Source organism: Urocampus carinirostris, chromosome 4 (assembly GCF_059441175.1).
Source record: "Urocampus carinirostris isolate Australia breed hairy pipefish chromosome 4, RoL_Ucar_1.0, whole genome shotgun sequence".
In the NCBI taxonomy this organism is placed as follows: domain Eukaryota; kingdom Metazoa; phylum Chordata; class Actinopteri; order Syngnathiformes; family Syngnathidae; genus Urocampus; species Urocampus carinirostris.
In genome coordinates this window covers 36,564,379-36,585,563 of record NC_142352.1, presented here as the reverse complement: position 1 = coordinate 36,585,563, position 21,185 = coordinate 36,564,379, and the positions used below count along the sequence as shown (strand labels likewise).

General features: G+C 37.9%; 1 protein-coding gene and 1 pseudogene across 2 annotated transcripts in view; one reads left to right on the top strand and one right to left on the bottom strand.

The window, feature by feature from the left end:
* The window catches only part of dennd2b (DENN domain containing 2B), an 82,994-nt gene that overhangs the window by 12,536 nt on the left and 49,273 nt on the right, over positions 1 to 21,185 (top strand). The gene's annotated exons all lie outside the window — the stretch shown is intronic.
* On the bottom strand, positions 6,536 to 6,657 carry LOC148367460 (U2 spliceosomal RNA; annotated as a pseudogene).

The window sequence follows — 21,185 nt, the reverse complement described above, 5'->3', positions numbered from 1 at the left end:
ACCTTTTCGACTAGTTAACTTGTAAACCGTTATGGTGACTGGCTTGCTAGGGTGCTTCACATGATGCCAAACTGTCATCAAAATTCATTATCTAAAAAAAATAATGAGAATATACCAATGACATATCTATATATATATATATCTATATATCTATATATATATATATATATATATATATATATATATAAAATGTGTACCTCATCCTAGAACAGGGATGTCAAACTCAATTGCACAAGGGGCCAAAATTCAAAACACACTTAAGGTCGTGGGCCAACCAGGATAAACATTTATTGAACACACTTAAACCCAATGATTTTGGAACATATGAATTAAAACAGACAAGAATATTAAATTTAAACCTTTAATCACTTATACAGTATTTATTATTTTGCTCTAAATAAAAATAGCTTGTTAAATTATACAACTTAGAACTTAACTTAAACAACTTAACATTAAAATAACATTCAAATTCCTTTGCTCCTATGTCAATGTATATATTAAAAAAAGACAAATATCCCGATTTTGCTCTCCTTAATATATCTCCTGTCAAAAGTAGAAATATGAAAATGCTACAAAACCTGGAAATATACATAAAACATGTATTTTTCAGAAATAACAATTCTAAACATTCCGTTTTCTTTGCTCTTATGACTCTGATTTCATCATTTGTTCTGATCGCAGCTAGACACTGTAGTTCTTTGCAGTATTGTGTTTTCAGCGCGGCGGAAAGGGTATAGTATATACTGGACTGTCTCAGAAAATTAGAATATTGTGATAAAGTTCTTTATTTTCTGTAATGCAATTAAAAAAACAAAAATGTCATACATTCTGGATTCATTACACATCAACTGAACTATTTCAAGCCTTTTATGATTTGAATATTGCTGATTTTGGCTTACAGCTGAAAAAAAATCAAAAATCCTATCTCAAAATATTAGAATACTTCCTCAGACCAAGTAAAAAAAATAATTTTGTAACAGCAAAACTAAATCAAACATTTGAAAATGTCCATTGATGAACTCAGTACTTGGTTGGGAATCCTTTTGCACGGATTACTGCATCAATCCGGCGTGGCATGGAGGCAATCAGCCCGTGGCATTGCTGAGGTGTTATTGATGCCCAGGATGCTTCGATAGCGGCCTTCAGCTCATTTGCATTTGTCGGTCTGGTGTCTTTCATCTTCTTCTTAAGTATACCCCACAAATTCTCGATGGGGTTCAGGTCAGGGGAATTAGCAGGCCAATCAAGGAGAGTGATGCCATGGTCAGTGCACCAGTTACTGGTGGTTTTGGCACTGTGGGCAGGTGCCAGATCATGCTGGAAAATGAAATCCTCATCTCCATAGAGCTTTTCAGCAGATGGAAGCATGTAGTGCTCTAAAATCTCTTGGTACACAGTTGCATTTACTCTGGACTTGATGAAACACAGTGGACCAACACCAGCAGCTGACATGGCTCCCCAAACCATTGCTGACTGTGGGAACTTCACACTGGATTTCAAGCAACTTGGATTTTGCTCCTCTCCAGCCTTTCTCCAGACTCTGGCGCCTTGACTTCCAAATGAAATGCAAAACTTGCTTTCGTCTGAAAAGAGGACTTTGGACCACTCTGCAACTGTCCAGTGCTTCTTCTCCATAGCCCAAGTCAGACGCTTCTTCCGTTGTCTTGAGTTCAGAAGTGGCTTGACCATGGGAATACGGCTATTGTAGCCCATTTCCCGGACACGTCTGTGAACTGTGGCTTTTGATACCTGGACTCCAGCTTCAGCCCACTGTCTTTGAAGCTCCCCCAAATTCTGGAAGCGGCTCTTCTTCACAATTTTGTTAAGGCTGTGGTCATCTCTCTTGGTTGTGCAGCGTTTCCGGCCACATTTTTCCCTTCCAACAGACTTTTTGTGGATATGCTTTGAAACTGCACTCTGTGAACAGCCTGATCTTTGAGAAATTTCTTTTTGAGTCTTACCCTCCATCAGGAGGGTATCAACGATGGTCCTCTGGACAGCAGTCAGATCACCAGTGATTTAGTTTACTGAACCAAGCTGAGTGTTTTTAAGGCTCAGGAAACCCTCGCAAGGTGTTTCGAGTTAATTAGTTGAATAGCCTACTTGTATACTTTTTCATGATATTCTAATATTTTGAGATAGGATTTTTGAGTTTTCTTAAGCTGTAAGCCAAATTCAGCAATATTAAAATAATAAAAGGCTTGAAATAGTTCAGTTGATGTGTAATGAATCCAGAATGTATGACATTTTTGTTTTTTTAATTGCATTACAGAAAATAAAGAAGTTTATCACAGTATTCTAATTTTCTGAGACAGTCCAGTATATAGTATATAGCAGGGGTCGGGAACCTTTTTGACTCAAAGAGCCATAAAGGCAAAATATATTAATTTTATTTTGGGAAAGAGCCACACCATATATTATGAGACAAATTTACTAAATTGCTAAACCCGCGCCCCAGACAAAAATTTTCAAAATATTGTGCAATGGAAGGTATTTTTAATTGTCTCGTTAACTTTGTTGTATTGGTATTTTTGTTGCATTGCTGCTCTATTGTGGTTTGACTCTCTTGACTTTTGTTCTAAAACAGTTCTGATATAAATATTTTATTTTTTGATTTGATTTTTCAGTCCTGTAAAAGTTATTTTAAGGGAAAGTTTGTAATATTTAGTGCCACCTGGTGGTACACAAATTTTCATTGAGTATAAAACAACGTTTACTTGAACACCTAGCAAAAATACGTGTTCTTTTTTTTAATCAAAAATCACAAGTCGAGACGTTCCTAATTCTTTTACTCAGTGGAATCCCCACCTTAAAGTTGCCCCCATTTTTGTCTGGGATCTTGCTGCTACACTGTGCTCTGTGGCATTGTTTTTTTTGTTTGCATTAGACAACATTGCCACCTAGTGGTCAAATATTACACACTGGAGCTTTTTTTTCAAAACCAGTACATTTTTAGCGTTGAAAATATTTGTTTTGTTTTTACTATTACAGTTATTTACTGTCATGATGTTTCCGAGCAAACGTATCAGTATCAGAACGGTATTAATCTATACCATGCAGTATTTACTTGGATTGGATCAATATCAAAAATCCTGGTATTGCGCACTCCTACTGGAATGAGCTCTTTTAAAAAGTATCGGCAGTAATGTCAGTTCTAAAAGAAAAAAAAAAAAAAAAAAACTATCTCTAAAAGAAAACTTCCCTAGATGGTGTGTCACCTTTTCGGGGAATTTGGACAAAGGGAAACAGGAATGTTAGTTTTTCCCAAAACTTTCATGCAAGATAAAACTAATTTGAAATACTGTTATGTGTCCGGATATCTCTCAGGTGTTTGATAGGCATAACACAAAATTGATGATTTTATTTACACTATTACTACAAATCTTCCTCTGGGGGGCAGATACGGACGAATCGAACGATAATAGTGCCAAAATGATATTTACTTTTTTTATCTAATATACTTTATATACAGTATATATAACACTAAAATCCACATTTTGGGATTTTTTTTGGAAGTTTAGTTTAGAAAAAAAGTGCTAAATTTATCGAAAAAAAAGTTTTATATGCATGTTTGCATACAAAAATAAGCTGTGCAAGGCAGAAAAACACAGCAAATACAGTGCTAGCAAATACCTTATCCTGATTCATGCCATTTTCGAAATTAGGGGTCTCCAAAGTATTGCCCTTATTCACCAGGTTGCCCCCTAAGAACACCTGAGTAGCTCGTGGACAGTTTCTGAAAATGGCTCACAGATGACGAGTCATTGCGATTTTCTAGTAAATTTGATTTCTAACGGACATGATTATAGTAGTTATATATTAAGTGTTTGACTTAACTTATAACACAGTAATTACAACCTAGTAATAACACAGAAAACACCATAGTAATAACATAAGTTATTATTTTCCAAATGTATATAAAAATGGTAGCATTTTGACCCAATCAGGAACAAAAAGTAGCTCTCAGTTGCATAAAGGACGGTAACTTCGGATCTAGAATCCCGTGCATTAGCCGAGATTTTGAGAAAGTTGTCGTTGGTGTCAACTGGAATTTGCAAAACATGTTCGGTATCTGCAAATGATTTTCTGGCCCTAGATAACGCTTGTGTAAAATGGTGTAAAAAGTTGTGTCTGTATTTGTTTATCAGTGGCGGGCCGTTCATTTCACACAAAGGCCTTTAGCAGAGGATTTTAAGCCCGAACCCGTCGGGCTTAAAATATCAATCATTACAAATCACCTCTCCTCCTCTCGAGTCCTCACAAATAAAATAGGAAATATTGGGTGTGCTTCGGGCTCGGTGTTGCAGATTGAGGCAATTGGTCGACTTAGGAGTTGTTAGACGTTCTTAAATGATGTCCACCTTTCCTCGAAACGTCTGCTCAGAAAATAGCTTTGACCATAAATCAGCGACCAAGTGAATTTCTTCTCCTTAAGCCATTGTGGGTTGACAAAACGTATTAAATCACCACAACAATATATTTGCCTGGGCAGCCCGTCCGCTTCAAGTTTAACCACAGTTGTTGGTATGACTTTAGGGCATTACAGCCCCCCTAGCTAATCATAGCTTGTCAGAACGCTGACGTTCACCTATGCCTACTAGAAGGCCCTGGCTCTGCAAACTTACAAACTGATTGACTAAAGCAAGAGCTTGATTGACATTTATTGTATTGTACAGGCCCCGCAAAACTGATTGTGAAGGGCTCTGGGTAGATTTCTGACCCTGGCAACAACTAATGGCAGAAATGTGATTGGTTAAATTCTTAAATATGAACGCACACATCTAGAAGCAAAACACCTAGGGAAAAGGCAATGAAAGGTAGCTGACAGACAATTTGGTATTTAATTATTCATTGACAAATTATAATAAACATCACATGATTCAGCTGATTTTTAGGCCTGCAGAGAAGGCCTTGCTGCCCTGACAACCCTCCACTGGTGTATGTGTACACTGGTGGGATGACATGCAGCCATCATTTGTGGGAAAGGAGTTTGCATGGCCAAGGGCGACATTCATTGACTAATATTTTTTGACTGGGGCGACTGGCCATTGGTCTTAGGTGTCAGGCTTCTGGTTGTGTCTTACACTATCCATCTCTGCCATCTATAAATTGTTTGTGCTGCAGTGCCCGGGAGGGCTGCACTATGTAGCTTTTTTAATATTTGGGATTATTTGGATAGGAAGAGGTCCAGAGTGTTTTTACACTGTCATGAATCTCTATGTGAGATTAGCCAATAAATCTTGTGAGCATATTCTCTGCTGATTTCTTTTCAGGAGTTCAACAGATAATTTGGCCTTTCTCGATTTCCGCCCAAGACAGACTCTTCATTGATTTAAAAATTTACAATACATGATCTCTTTATTTAGGCTAGGATTTGTGTCCCAAACAACAAATGTATTTCATATTTAACTACCTTCACTATCATGTTAAACTGTTGAAATGGAATCATTTTTTCTTATGCTGAGCTACAGTATTAGTCTCCAGCAGAGGTGTCAAGCTCAATTGCACAGAGGGCCAAAACGTCTTGCATTGTTGCCAAAAAGTTTGATTTTGGTCATGTCTGACCAGAGCACCTTCTTCCACATGTTTGGTGTGTCTCCCAAATGGCTTGTGGCTAACTTTAAACACTTTTTATGGATATCTTTAAGAAATAGCTTCCTTCTTGCCACTCTTCCATAAAGGCCAGATTAGTGCAGTATACGACTGATTGTTGTCCTATGGACAGATTCTCCCACCTCAGCTGTAGACCTCTGCAGTTCATCCCGAATGATCATGGGCCTCTTGGCTGCATCTCTGATCAGTTTTCTCCTTGTATGAGCTGAAAGTTTAGGGGGATGGCCCGATCTTGGTAGATTTGCAGCGGTCTAATACTCCTTCCATTTCAATATTATTGCTTGCAAAGCGCTCCTCGGGATGTTTAAAGCTTGGGAAATCTTTTTGTATCCAAATCCAGCTTTAAGCTTCTCCACAACAGTATTTTGGACCTGCCTGGTGCTTTCCTCGTTCTTCATGACGCTCTCTGCGCTTCAAACAGACCTCTGAGACTATCACAGTGCAGGTGCATTTATACAGAGACTTGATTACACACAGGTGGATTCAATTTATCATCGTTAGTCATTTAGATGAACATTCAATCATTCAGAGATCCTCACTGAATTTCTGGACAGTTTGCTGCACTGAAAGTAAAGGGGCTGAATAATTTTGCACACCCACTTTTTCATTTTTTATTTGTTAGAAAAGTTTAAAATATCCAATAAAGTGTGTTCCACTTCATGATTATATCTCACTTATTGTTGATGCATTACAATGAATCACAGTTTTATATCTTGATGTTTGAAGTCTGAAATTTGGCAAAAGGTCACAAAGTTCAAGGGGGGGGGATTTTTTAAGGGTTATTGATCTATCTTCTTTATTCATTATCCATTATCTGTTATCGGTCAGTTCATAATACGCTACAAAGCCTAGGAGCCGGGACTCTTACTCTCAGCCAAAAGGCCAAGCTAAGGTCCTAGCCTTAAAGCCTTGCTGCGATCATTGCGAATGCACCGTTCCCGGAGGTACTGCAATACCGGGCCGATGCGTGGAGTGGACAGAGCAAGCTCTTATTCCATCTCCGGATTGCAAAAATCAATGATCATGACTCCCACGGCCAGAAATTTCTGGCCGTCCTTCATTAAAGTCCACAGTCCAAAAATCACAGCCGGCACATGCCAAGTTCACAGTTCAAACACAGGGCCAAATAGTTTCGCAAGCCACTGTAGTAGATGTATATGAAATGATTTCACTGGCCAGATATAATTGTACGCCAAGCTCGTGGGCCGTGAGTTTGACACCTATGCTCTAGAGCAGGGGTGGTGAACAAGTTTGACACAAAGAGCCTACATTTTTAACTGTGAGAGTCAAAGAGCCACACCACACACTGACCTGCCATGACAGACACACACAATTAAAAACATATTATTTCCCATAACACACTCCTCTCCTTACAATACAACAAGTATTGTTCTTGTGTTGATTTCAAGGAAAGTGTCCACCCTCAATACACACAAAAAAACTAAACAAAAGACAAAGAGCCACAGTATATAGAAAATATCATGAGGCAAAGAGCCGCATTCTTATTGGCCAAGAGCTGCATGCGTCTCTAGAGCCACGTGTTCGTCACCCCTGCTCTAGAGTTATGACTCAATAAGTAATATTTGTTTGAAATATGCCCACTACCTGATGGGATGGGCTCCAGAAGCCCTGTTATCCTATTTAGGAAAGGCCGTTCAGAAAATGAGTGAATAAATAACTATTTCAAATAGTTACTGATTATTAGAAGCTATTTACTGATTAACAAAGAACTGAAGAACCTTACTAAAAATCAATTTACTAAAGAATACCGTAAGTATACCATTTCATAATAGCATTGAGGCAGTATACTTTAAGTATACCTTTTAAATTCAAAATTTTATAAAACTTGATGCAAGTATTACTGAAAAGTATTGATACGCTTAAAGTAAACATGGTTAAACCTTATCGGTGCTATCCAGAATTTGAAAATGTTTTACTCTCTGCCGCCATCTTCTGACTTAAAGTCATGCAATCGATTCATGCACCAAGCGCGTGATTTCCATCGAAACGTTCGCTTAAACTCTCCATTTTTCATCGTTTTTGGGGTTTGGGTTGGTGTATGGACTATATTTTCAACAGGCCTCTTCTAACTTACGCAATTTTCATGCTACACTTACAAAGAACTGTCCTTACAAGAATGAAATCACTTTCTGCCCCCCATTCCCCCTTTCCTGCTTCCTAATGTTTTGCGCGTCCCAAACACCTCTAATGAAAGTAAGATAAAATCAGATAGGCGAGGTGGGAAAACGTTATAAAGGCTCTTTAAACTCAGTTAGGCATAGTTAATGAATGAATGAATGAAAATGTTCTACTTTTAATTTTTACTTGAATGAAGATCATATAAAATTTTGTTTCACTTGTTTTCAGCTCAAAATAAGCATCCGAGTGACAAATGTTATTGAATATGTGCGGCCATGATTAAAATTATTTATTGACAGCGTTAACTATAAACACAATGGCAACACAATACTTACAATGTATTTATTTAATGTCTTTCAAAGTCTGATTCATCCTCAGATGCACCAAAGAGTCGTTTCCCTCTTCGTGCTTTTTTGCGTTTGTTATTATCTTTCAGATGGGCTCCAGCACCTCCGCGACCCTACTGAGGATAAGCGGTGCAGATAATGGATGGATGGATATTATCTTTCAGGAGAACTTTCTGTTTTCTCTAACATTCGTCTCTGGTACTGTGGCTAAGATGGTGTGATACTTACATTAAACCTAATGCCTTTTTGTCTGTCTTGCATATCACTAGTGGACTAGTGGTTAGAGGATTTGGCTCTCTCACCACCGCAGCCTTTGTTCGATTCCCATTGAATTTAATGTTTAGCAATTGCGGTCAGCGATATTTTTCGACTGTAAAATCTTGTGTATAATGCAAAATGGATATATATAAAATACAAAGTATGAAGCATTTTTTGAGAAAAATGTGAGTAAATTTAGGTCATGTTGGTTTTGATTGATGACACAAACAAAGATTTCTCAATTAAAATGTTTCTTTTTTGTTTTTTGATTTGAAAGCACGATGAAATGTTAAATATGACATTATGTGGTTAAAATGACCCAAAAGAAGAAATCTTGTGGACTTTTTTTAGAGGCGCTAGTTGACACTGGTGGCTTTTGAGGGAACTATGTGGGAGGATGGCCACAGTCTTGGCACTTACTTAATGTTCATGTTCACAGGAACGGCAAATGGTTGCCAGTACCACATTCTTTGCACAGTTGCGCAAATTTTGTATGTTTAGAACATGGATATAATGTCACTAAAGCCCAGACAATAGTGTCGATGCACATCAAATAGGGGGATATTGGATTCCTGGAAGGCAACCTGTTTACCCAAGCAGGAACTTTGGTGATGTTATAGTATTAGTGCTGTGAAAGAAGGCATCAGGTGCCCAAACCACCCTGGTAATCATCTGGATGAAAACTCAAGTAGTTCAACTCCAAACCTGACTCCAGATGTCTAAATGCAAGCCCACCCACCTCTCAGAGGAAACTCCTGTCAGCTGCTTGGATCCACAAACTCATTTTTTGGGCAGTTCCCAGAGGTCTTGACCACAGGTTAGCTCAGAACCCATAATGACTGCAGAAATGTGAGCATGCTGTAAAGCTCTGCTTGTGCAGTGCCCACATAAACATACAATACGCATTGGCATGGTAGACACAAAACATTCTCCCATCATTTTGTAATAACATATGTAACACCCTCTAAAAAGCAAGTTGGGATTAAATAAAATACATCATAGACATGATAGCGAGTGCCGATAGCCTATCTTTCTCTTTGAGCAGAACATTCACCACAGGTCCTGCAATTGTGATAGCAATCACAAGCACGGCATTGCTTGGGATTGGAAAACCAAATTTCCCCTTTTTTTCGCTGACAGCGTAATTTACGAAGGACGAAAAACCCAATCTTGACGAGTTTAGGCCTGGATTTTTTCCGTCCCGGGAAATACCTTGATTTCTTGGACAATTAGAAATCTCTGTAATCTGGGTGCCGAGCCACCCCAGACCAAGAACCCAGCCAGGATCTGATTCATCATAGAGCCTTGCATCAAGGTCGCGGTAGGAATTGGATTATTCCTTTTATCTGATGTTGACTCATGAACTTTGAGAAACCAGCGATATCCATGGATTTGGGATCCCCTGAATTGGAAAACATGGGAATTGTGTTTTCTCTGCTTATTTGATGAACCTTTTCATCTTTTTTTTGCTTATTTCATGAACCTTTTGTCATTCATTCAAATTGTCATTGTACGTTGAACTGTATTATTGTGTGACTTTAAATTCTGACACGAAAATAGATTTAGGTTGATTCTAACACCCTATTGGGGTGTATACATGTAGATTTTTCGACTAATAATTGGTTATCAACCGAAATAAGAGTAGATGGCTGCCATCGAACTGAAATAGAAAAAAAAAACAATTTTTTAAATCAAGATTAACCAAATTTATGATTTCTCATTTAACACCTTAAACCAAATAGGAGTGTTCTTTTACTATGATTTATATTAAATGCTGTCTATGTTCTTGTTCATTGTTCAATAAATTATCTGCTTTTGTTTGAAATAATTTGGACTCTGGTGTCTGTTTTATTCATTTTACCACTCATCAAACCTAGAACTAGTCGAAGTAGCTTTTCTTTGCTCTGCCTAAAAGCATAGGTGCTATACTAGTGCAAATATAAGTAGGTTGAACATTTTAGAAGTACCTTCCCAGAAGGTACTTGTTCTTCTTTTTTTCTTTTAAAAGTGGAGTCGAAAATTGTTAAACTACAAGTAAGATTTTAGTGTAGCCTGTACTAGCCTATGTTCGATAATCCTCCGGGTCCCTGCAGAAAGTCCTGTCCAATTAACAGCCCGTCAGCCACATGCGGCACAGAATCTAACCATAAGTGGCTTGATGGTGTGCCTGGCCTCTCTAATTCACGTGCATTACCAAGATGCCCACAGCACATTTTACAGTTTTTAAGAAATTCTTTCATATTTTGACCTTGTGAAAACAAAACTTTTCTGAGACTAGCAGGACTCGTCCTACATCAATTTAATGTGTGGTTAGTGGTGCTTTGGGTGTGTTTTGGGCTTTTTTTTTTAAACCCAAATCCAGTCTGGTCAGGATTTGGTCAAATGATAGACGTCTAAAATCGGGCTGTGTTTATTAACCCATTAAATGTGGTGCCAATTTAGTCCAAGAATATTTGTTGATGTTTGTGAATTCGCTCCCAAAAAGTTATTCACAAATGTCTTTTTAATGTCTTAAGAAAAATATTATCTCAAATTTTGACCAGATCAAAACATAATTTGGACGGAACCTTTGGGTCTTTTCAACTGTTTTTTGCCAGGTGGTCAATGCCTTGCTCCAAAGTTTTGTTGTAATATAATTTTACATTTTTATTGGCAATAAAACTCTCACATTTAAACCTCAAAACATTCACAGGTTTGAATTATTCTAATCGCTAGAAAAAAGAATTTGCTCAATGATTAACATCAAAACATTTGCCACTTTTTAGATTTGTCAAAAAAGTAAAAACAAATAATGCTGTTGTATTATTCATAATACTAATTTTTTTAGCATTTCAATCTTTTAAACCGAAAATATTTTCAAGTCTAAGATAAATGTATCACAAAGGGGTGAAAAGTGTGAGATGATAAAGTCATACCATCAAAGTTATTACCTATTCTACAATCGGAATCCTTTGATTTCAAATTTCCACGGACTACATATTTTGTATTTTTGCTATGGTGTTCTGTATTCCTAAGTTTATTTTTATGTAGTGTAAACCTAATTAATTAATTTTATAGTAAAATAATGATTCAGAAATGACAAAATGTTAAACAAAGTAAGGTAAAATCATAATCTGATTAGCATCTTTGCAAATTACTCGGACATGGATGACTGAAAAGTTAATTTTTATTACATTGCATCACTAAAATGATTTTGTAAATATTCAAAAAAATCTAAATTGCGGAATTGATGTTTAGTTGCTTTTTTTTACAATTTAAATCATTGCTGGCCATCAAATTACTATTTTTAATAGAACATGTTTTTTTTCAGTTGTATGATCCCCATGAACTAATGGCAGCCACACGATCTCCAGCATTCTTTCCAGCATAGTAGAGCCATTCAGACTATCAGACAGCAACTAAATTTCATCTTATCCACCTAATGTCCTTGAAAAAGTCAAAGACTGTTTCAGGTCAGATGACACTCCGTTTTTGACCTCCCCCCTGCAGCACAGATGGATAAAAGCCTGTTTTCCACATGCTTGCCTCTGCAGCTGTGCATGCTCATATCTAGGTTACTTGGAGGGTTTTTCCCCTCTGCCGCAATGACCAAAATACATCATGACTACACTGTAAAAACTGAAATGGAGATTAAAAAAGGAAAAGCATATGTTGGATACGAGTAATTATATAGGTATGATTATATGCAACACCAATTGTGGTTGTTTTATCTTTGACATGTGGACATTATAAAAGTTGTCAGAGTTTTAAACCATCTTCTAGAAACAGCCCATGAATGGAACAACCCTTCTGCCATGTAAGTTTGTGTATACTGTAAATGCTTTAACATGAAAACAATTTGGCTGAAGGACTGATGCCGCATATCACCTGAATGGTTGCAACCCAGAATTTATACGCTCTACTATATTTTGTTGTTGACTTATCTGCTAGCTGGCTAATAAGAGGTTGAATCTGGATGTAGCTCAGCATTTTACTTTCTTCCTTTTTCCTTTCACGCTTGGATTCCCATGCACCTTTCCGTGGTTTTTAAAAACAGGTTGCTGACCAGCAGAAATTGAGGACCATATTAACTTGAATAGTTGAGGAGTTAAGACTTCGTAAGAAACGGCATATAGTTTGCTTTCCAAGACGAAAAAAAGACTGATTAATGAAACGCTGTCACATCATATCATCATTGAATTGTTTGAAAGTCGTCTTGTCCTCCATGGAGTTTTTTTGTGCAAATGCGTTCTATTTTTTTTGTCTTTGACAACCGCCTTTGATATATATACAAGCATAACTGGGGAAGCCTGATGAATAGGACAAATATGAGTACATTATTGTATGTTGGGCGGTGAACTGCATAACAGATGATCTGTCAAACGTGACAGGGTCAAGGACTCGTCAGCTCTTTTTTGAAAGACATTTTAACTTAATTAAGTCTGTGACTTATGGACACTTGTATGTGCGCATTAGCGGTCCGATAAGATTTTTTTCCCTTAACCCTGCCGCTCAAGAATTCACTTCTATTACAAAGGGCTCGTTATGCTACATCTCTTGTTTCATAAATACATCATTGTTCTCCTCTTCAGGGTTCAGCCTGTGCTGAGGGAAGTCTCATCAGACTCCATTCTTAGTAAAACTTAGTAAAAAGAAAAGTTTTGCAGGGTAATTGTAATATGACTGGGTTATTTTTTCCTGTGCCCCCTAAAAAGTTTGCCTTTTTAGGAACTGAAATGTTTCTCTTTGCTCAAACACGATCGATCATGCAATGTTGGGTTAAAATACATTTTTGACACTTGGTGTGCAGTTTTAAGGGGAACCCCGTGTGATATGTACGTTATATGCATATTTTACTGTATACTGTATATTCTGGGCAGCACGGAGGTGCAGTGGTTAGTGCGTGTGCGGCACAGTTCTAAGGTCTTGGGAACCTCCTGTGTGGGTTCAAATCCAGCTACCGGACTTACTGTGCGGAGTTTGTATGTTCTCCCCATGGTTGCGTGGGTTTCCTTCGGGCACTCCGGTTTCCTCCCACATTCCAAAGACATGTATTTCAGGTGGATTGGTCGGTCCAAATTGTCCCTAGGTGTGAATGAGCGAGCAAGTTGTCTGTCCCTGTGTGCCCTGCGATTGGCTGGCAACCAGTTCAGGGTGTCCCCTGCCCACTGCCCGATGATTGCTGGGATGGGCTCCAGCACCCCCGCGACCCTACTGAGGATAGGCGGTGCAGCTGATGAGATGAGACTGTATACTCTCATTGATAGCCCCTATTGCCCATATGTTCGGTTGTCTCATTAGAAAATGTTTTCAAACTACCAAGATAATTTAAGCATCTGACTGGGATGCCTTCTCACACGGTACCAATTCTATAGTATTACTAAAGTTCCAACTTGCTTCCCAGGAACTGAATCCAATATCTCCCTAAAGTAGCAGTCAGGAACCTTTTGGACTAGGCTTGAAAAAATAGAAAGCAGACGTCACACTCGCATGTGTATTCTGATGTATCTCATTGGCTAAGATACACCAAAAACATCGTGATGAAATGAAATGATCTGCATTTATATAGCGCTTTTCAAGTCAAGACTTCCCAAAGCGATTTACAGTGTGCTTCACATTGCCTAATAGCGGCCGTGCAGTCATGTAAGGCGCTAACCTGCTTATTGGGGGTATTAGGGGTTCAGTGTCTTACCCAAGGACACTTCGACATGTAACACGGAGGAGCCGGGATTCGAACTGCGATCTCTTGATCCTAAGACGAGCGCTCTACCTCCTGAGCCATTTCTTACCAGTCTTAAAGGAAAAAAAAGTGCTGCAGCGCTCCGCTGGTAGTGTTAGAAACCCGGGATTGCACTCCCGACCTAACTGCATTAAAAACATGCATTTTTTTTCTCTAAGCCAGATGTACTCACGAAAAGCGCCACACCTTGGCTCGCTATCCATACATTTTTGGCACCTGCCCTATTGTATGTATGGGGTATTGATGTATATTTTGCTTCAAAATTGTTTCCATTTTAAAACGTAACTGCGCCTCCAATAGTCACTGCTGTATGTTATCTTTTGCAGTGTTAGTTCTATTAAACTTTAGATTGTTCATATTTAATAAGGTATCAAATGATATAATATGGCTTGATATACTTATGAATAACCTACTCTTCTTGTCGGCTGAAAAATAGTCTGTGTAATATAGTGTAATAATCTGTGAAGCCCTTTGAGACTCTTTGTGATTTAGGGCCATACAAATAAAAATGACTTGACTTGACTTATTTGCTTTAACTCATTAAATTACAGACTCTTCTCTCTCATTTCTGAAGGCCTAAAGAAAATTTTGTTCTGTAGCTGCATAGTACATATAAAAAAAGCTTGAACCCTCATCTTTCAAACATATGTTTTTAGCTTTTACCACTGTTTAGAAAACCACAGTTGAACATTGCTGAGTTTCTTGAAACTACTGGCTTCCAAGAAACATATGAGAAGAACAGCTTTTTGTGAAACGATGCATTTCAAGCAGAACTTTCACTTCGGTGCTTTTTTTGTTTGAATTTGTTATTCCTCCAATACAATGCTTCCTCATAAACACAATGACATTTTGCCAAAGCCATTATAATATATTTAAAAAATAAATAAAACAACCACCATTACCCCTCTATTTTTATGTTTTGGCACTCAGAGAATGGTTCTTAAATCGTATTCGTGAGTTATGGCACTTAATGAGTTAAGTTAAAAAAATGAAGAATACATTTAGTTATTTGAATCGATTTGTCATTTTATGGATAACAAGAAAGTTATAAAACAATTGTCAATTTTGCACAACTTGGCTTTTTCTTTTATGCTTGTGAGATAATATTTTATAGAATTTGTTGATATCGTAATGCTTCCAAACCGATTTCGTAAGTTAGTATCTTCACCAGTAATAAATGTGAGCGTAATTGTCCATTTGTAATAATAATCAGTCATAGTCACAGAGTAGTCGCTTGGCAGATTTTGTTTATTAATTTTGCTTCGACTGAACATTTGATTTACCTTTAATTAAAAAAAAAGAGATAATAATAGACAGCATTTATCAAATAATAATCTGAAAAAAACGAATTTTAAGAGGCTTGCTGTTTACACATTTTTTTTCATTGTGAGGTAAGATGTTATCAGCTCAGGAAGTCGGTTGGCTAACGCCTTGTTGTTTACACTGAAAAGTCCATCCTGGGCGCCCGTGAAAAACAAGCATTTAGGAAACTTTATGTAATGGTGGAACTTTGTATAGCGAAAACAAAAAAATGAAGACAAAACTTTTGTATGTCGAAATTCATAAAAAAGGTTATCTTAAAATATTTTCTAAAACGATGGAGAAAATCCCCCCGAGACGCACTCCAGTAATTAATTCAATGCCATGACATATAAATATATTTTTAGAAGCATTGTCCCTGAGTGCCAAAAAATAAAAATACATTTTCCTGGTTTTATTTGATAATACTATTATTAAGGGTTTGGTGCTGCTCCTTGGTAAGTATCAAGCCTTTGGGAAATATTTTAGTATAATAAATCACCATTAGATGGCAGGAGTGGCTTTGATCAGCTCTTTGTCCCCTTATCGAGAAAGCCCAACCTCCTATTGTTGCTTCCATATGGCGAGTAGTCATAATAAAGCAGGGTGTTGGGAGTAGCAGAGATATGGATAGCTAAACATAGGGATTTAATTCCTTTACAGAGCTTATTATTTAAAAAAAAAAAGATGATCGTAATGGTCTGGTCAGAGAGGGATGACGTTTCGTGCATGTCCACAGGAACGTGGTTGCCCAAGGGACTACGATCGCTATGGTTTATGCATCGTTCATCTATAGTTCAGACATCAGTCAAGTTTTGTTGTTTTTTTGCAGGCAAGGTCCCCTTGTGTTAATGGTAAGTGTTGTTTGGATCAGAGATCTCAAACGTGTTGCCCACTGGCACTAGGGTGCAGTGTTCTCGTTTGCCCGCGTCCCTGCGTTCTTGACGCATAATTTTTGCTGGGGACGCATAGTTTCAAATCAACGTGCGTCCCCGGGACGCAACTTTTTCGACACAAAATTGTCATTATTACCCGATTACTTTTTTTTTTTAACAAAGATTTACAGCACTCCAAACTTCAGTCAGGCAGATCCGCCATTGTTGTTTTGGTGTTGCGGTTCGAGTTTTCGTCTGCATGCCGATCTCGGCAAACGATCTCGTCGCTTCGAGATTATGTCATTGTTGTGGTGGTTGTCGTCGATTTAAGGTGAAAATCAACACAAAATTGGTCATTTCTTCAGTGTCAGTAGTAAGTCGAAACATAATGCCGAAAGTGATAACAACGGCAATAATTCCGGCACGAAAAAACGACGGAGTAATCCTTCGGCAGATCGCTAGGAAAACACGAGAGGCTAGGAAAACACGTGTGTTGAAGCGAACGACTCGACGAAAGAAAATAAACAAAATAATACTCCTGAGCAATATAAGGACTTTTCTGCCAAAATTGACGTAATTTTATTCCTGGTTACACTATGAGGAGGATGATAATAGATTGGACCTTGAGAAGGCATTACAACTGTGGCGTGACAGCAAACCACAAAGAATATATGAACTGAAAAATCTAAAGTGATAAGCGCTTTGTATTAACAATTAACTGTGATTATTAAAACTGCATGAATATATAGACTAACATTTCAGCAATATTATTTTGTATAATGTACAATATTGTTGTGAACTGAAAAATCTTGAAGTGATAAATGATTTGTATTACCAATAATCTGTGATGATTAAAACTGAATGAATATCTCATCTCATTAGCTGCACCGCTTATCCTCAGTAGGGTCGCGGGGGTGCTGGAGCCCATCCCAGCAATCATCGGGCAGTGGGCAGGGCACACCCTGAACTGGTTGCCAGCCAATCGCAGGGCACACAGGGACAGACAACTCGCTTGCTCATTCACACCTAGGGACAGTTTGGACCGGCCAATCCTGAAATGCATGTCTTTGGAATGTGGGAGGAAACCAGAGTGCCCGGAGGAAACCCACGCAAGCACGGGGAGAACATACAAACTCCGCACAGTAAGTCCGGTAGCTGGATTTGAACCCACACAGGAGGTTCCCAAGACCTTAGAACTGTGCCGCGCACGCAGTAACCACTGTCCCGCCGTGCTGCCCCTGAATGAATATAAAGATTTATATTATATATTTGTCGCCGATTTACAATTTCAACCTCGATAACACTAAATTTTTGGGAACCAAAGATCTCTGTTGGGACCCATAGATTTTTGAGCATGCGAGTCCCCGGAACCCATCACTTTTCAGAGGTAAAATGAACACTGAGGGTGCCCCTCAAAGAACAGCTGAGGTGCCCACGGACCTGTTCTAAAAATGGCGTACTAGTTTTGTGACATTATGATTTTCTAGGAACAAATTTTTTTAGTGGTTGAAAGAGTCTACTTAACCCTACTTGCGACCACCAACCTGGAAAAAAACCCTGGTAACAACATAGTAAAAACATGACAAGTTGTTCTTTTAGAAATACATGTCACACTGGCTGCTGTTTGTGCAAATTGGTAACAAAAAATATTTATCTGCTTGAAAAAGGTTGCAGAATCTTGGTTTGGATATTAGAGGTATCTTAAATAAAAAAAAAAAAAACAGAACTGAAAGTTCTGCTTGGAATTATCCTTTCACAAAAAGTGAATGTTCTGTAGGCCTTCTAAAAAGGGTAAAAATTACAAAAATTGGCTGGCATTGGCTCTTTTAATTTGAGAAAAATGTCTGGCATTAAATGAGTTGACAGGGTTCAAACCGACTGGGGCTTGTGTGATCAAACCAAAACAACAAAAAATCAAAATTTTGTTGCACACATCACATTTTCGCATGACAAGTTTTCTAAATGCCCTTTCATTGTCTTGCATTAAGCACAGAGAATCGTCCTTCTCACGGAGCTGATCAGGACACATTTGCTGTCCCAGAAGCTCGGTCCACAGTCAAAGGAAATCCGAAAGCAGGAATGCTACCTCTCTCTTCTCATCTGTCTCTATATGACTCTGTTACACTTCTGGTTGGCTGGCTTCCGCGTATAACTACATCCTGTAAACATGGCATGCTCCTCAAACACCTTCCATCATTTATCCCTAAAGATCTCTGTTTGACTTTATTGTGCTGTAGAGCAATTGTTATTAGTTTTCTCCATTGCGTCTCTTATGTGATGGGAAATGGCTTTTTCAGAAGTAATGGTTTGTGGTCAAAGAGTTTATGGAACAACTGAACCATGCAACTAGCACTGAGAAATGTTCATCACCTGTAAATATCAGGGTCCGTACGGGTGCTTGAAATCCTTGAAAATGCTTGCACTTTAAAGTCGTGTTTTCAAGGATTGAAAAGTGATTGAATTTTGGGTAAAGTGCTTGTAAATGCTTAAGACTATTGCCAAGTCTACAAAGCTACTTGAAAATGAGGCCAACACTGCTCTCTGGTGGTTTCGCTTTTTCACTCTGGCATTAGTTTGTACGGCATTGTCCCATGAAGCGTCATCGCCCAAAATCATGGTACTATGAAATGTGTATTACTGTATTTGTCAAGAATAAGAACAGCATCAGTACCCAAACGCATGGACGTTTCTCACAAAAGCCCTTTATTTTACGGTAAATGGGGAGTCATGCACATTAGGCAGCAGTGAAATGATAGGAAGCCAGAGGCCAACGAGATCAATACCCATTGTCCAACTAGATATCGGACAGATGGGGTCGATACCGGGCAAGACGGGACAGACAGGATTGATGATGAAACAGGATATCGAAATAAAACAGGACAAACTAGACGGGAACGAAAACTGGAGAGAATAATAAACAGGACAAAATTAGACGGAAATGGAACTGGAAACCGATATTAAACAGGATAAAAATAATCGGTAACAATACCGGACAGGAAATGCCAACAGGAAACAGGACTGAGTCAAAACCCACGTCGTGCGGGGCAGACGTTCGTTGACAGGGTCAATTGGGCGCCATGGCAACCGTGACAGTATTGGTATAAGGATTACATATCAATTATGGACATTCATTATGGGCCATGATAAAAATTAAGGTAGTGTTTCCCAGTGGTAAATTGTAATGCAAAGAAGTTCCTTGAACTGAAAATATAAGCCAATTTATCTCAAAAATAAATACATTCGCAGTTTACTCAAGATCTTAAAATCACGTGTCTTGGTAAATGCACCCGCAAGATTAAAAAACGATTTCAATCTTTATCAATCGAAAACTGATCGAAAGTCCTTAAAAGAAGCTAGAATTTGGCCATTATAAAGGTGTACGAACCCTAAAATATGTACTTTTCATGCAGGGCAAATGCTACTTCATCCCATGAACCCTCCTGATATTTACCCAAAATTTGCCTACATTGTACCAGCATTTACATTTGCGCTTGTTCCATTATCCCATTTTGTGTGTATGTGTGTGTGTGTGTGTGTGTGTGTGTGTGTGTGTGTGTGTGTGTGTGTGTGTGTACTAATGCAAGTTAAACTTATACGAGTGTGTACTAATGCAAGTCAAACCTATACAATTTGTGGACTAAAAATTCAAATAAAATCACAAATACCATTGTGGTTACTTGTTTAACTTTCAAGTGGGCAGAATAAAAACACAAAGGTTTCTCTTAACTTAATCATGTGTGTCTCAACGCTTTGTAGCATAAAGGGAAAACATCTTCAAATTATCTAAATATTTGGTAATACACATCACTGATCTAATTCAAAAGTATGTGAGTATTTAAGATTATTTACAAATATTTTCAAACTTCCAGTCCAAATTGTTTGCTCACAAACTACGCTTTTGTATTTGAAAGGGGGGGCTTACCTTAATATTTTTCTAAAGTTAATATTTTGTTTGGGCTATTGGATGCATTCTGATTAATATTGCAAATAAATGTTATTGCACTTATTCTAATTACACTATTGTTACAATGCACTATTCACAAATATTGCAATGGTATTATAACTTAGGCCAGTCCCTAGCACTACGTTGTAGATTTTTTTTCCCCTGCCTTTTATCCTGGTAGTGTTTTAACTTTTTTCCTCTTGAAATATTTATTACATATTTACCCCGATGTGCCATTGCCAATTTCGTTGAATCCAATATTTCACAATGACAATAAAGACAATTTAATTGAAATGGTAGATTCAGTATTACTACAGAAGCATTATCTACATTTGTATTTCTATTAATCTCAGTCAGTGATCATTTTGACCCTTGTCAACAACTGAAAACAGATGAAATTGAGGGCTGAATTACCACTCGTCACAGCTGTAGTGTTTTTTGAAGCACAACTGAGATTGGTTGTTTTCTCAGACCTTAGGAACTGTGGTGTAGTTTTTACCGGCCACGGGTAAGAGAAAAATAGATCCGAACATGTGGATTTCATTAGTTTCATTACATATTGCACAAGTTTAACAGCGATTACAATACTGTGTTTATACAAGAGTGTAAGTACTGAATATACATCTGGATGAAAACGTTTGGGCCCCCCTGATCATTTTCAATATTTTGTCTTGTAAATCATTGGTTGTTTGGATCAGCGAATTCAGTTAACTATATCATAGAGCAGACAAATACAGTGAATTTTGAAAATGAAATTAAATTCATGGGATTTACAGACCACAGCACCTCATTCCAAGATGAAGTCAGCATTAGCATGTATCAAGCACACTCATGAGTTATTTGGACATAATAAGGGATGACAGGCATGGCAGAAGAAGAATAAGGGCATTTCAATACAAACACTTGATGCCAAAGGTAAAATTTGATGGTGCTTCTATCATGCTGTGGGGCCAGTGCAGATACGGCAATCGTGTTCAACTTGAAGGTCACAT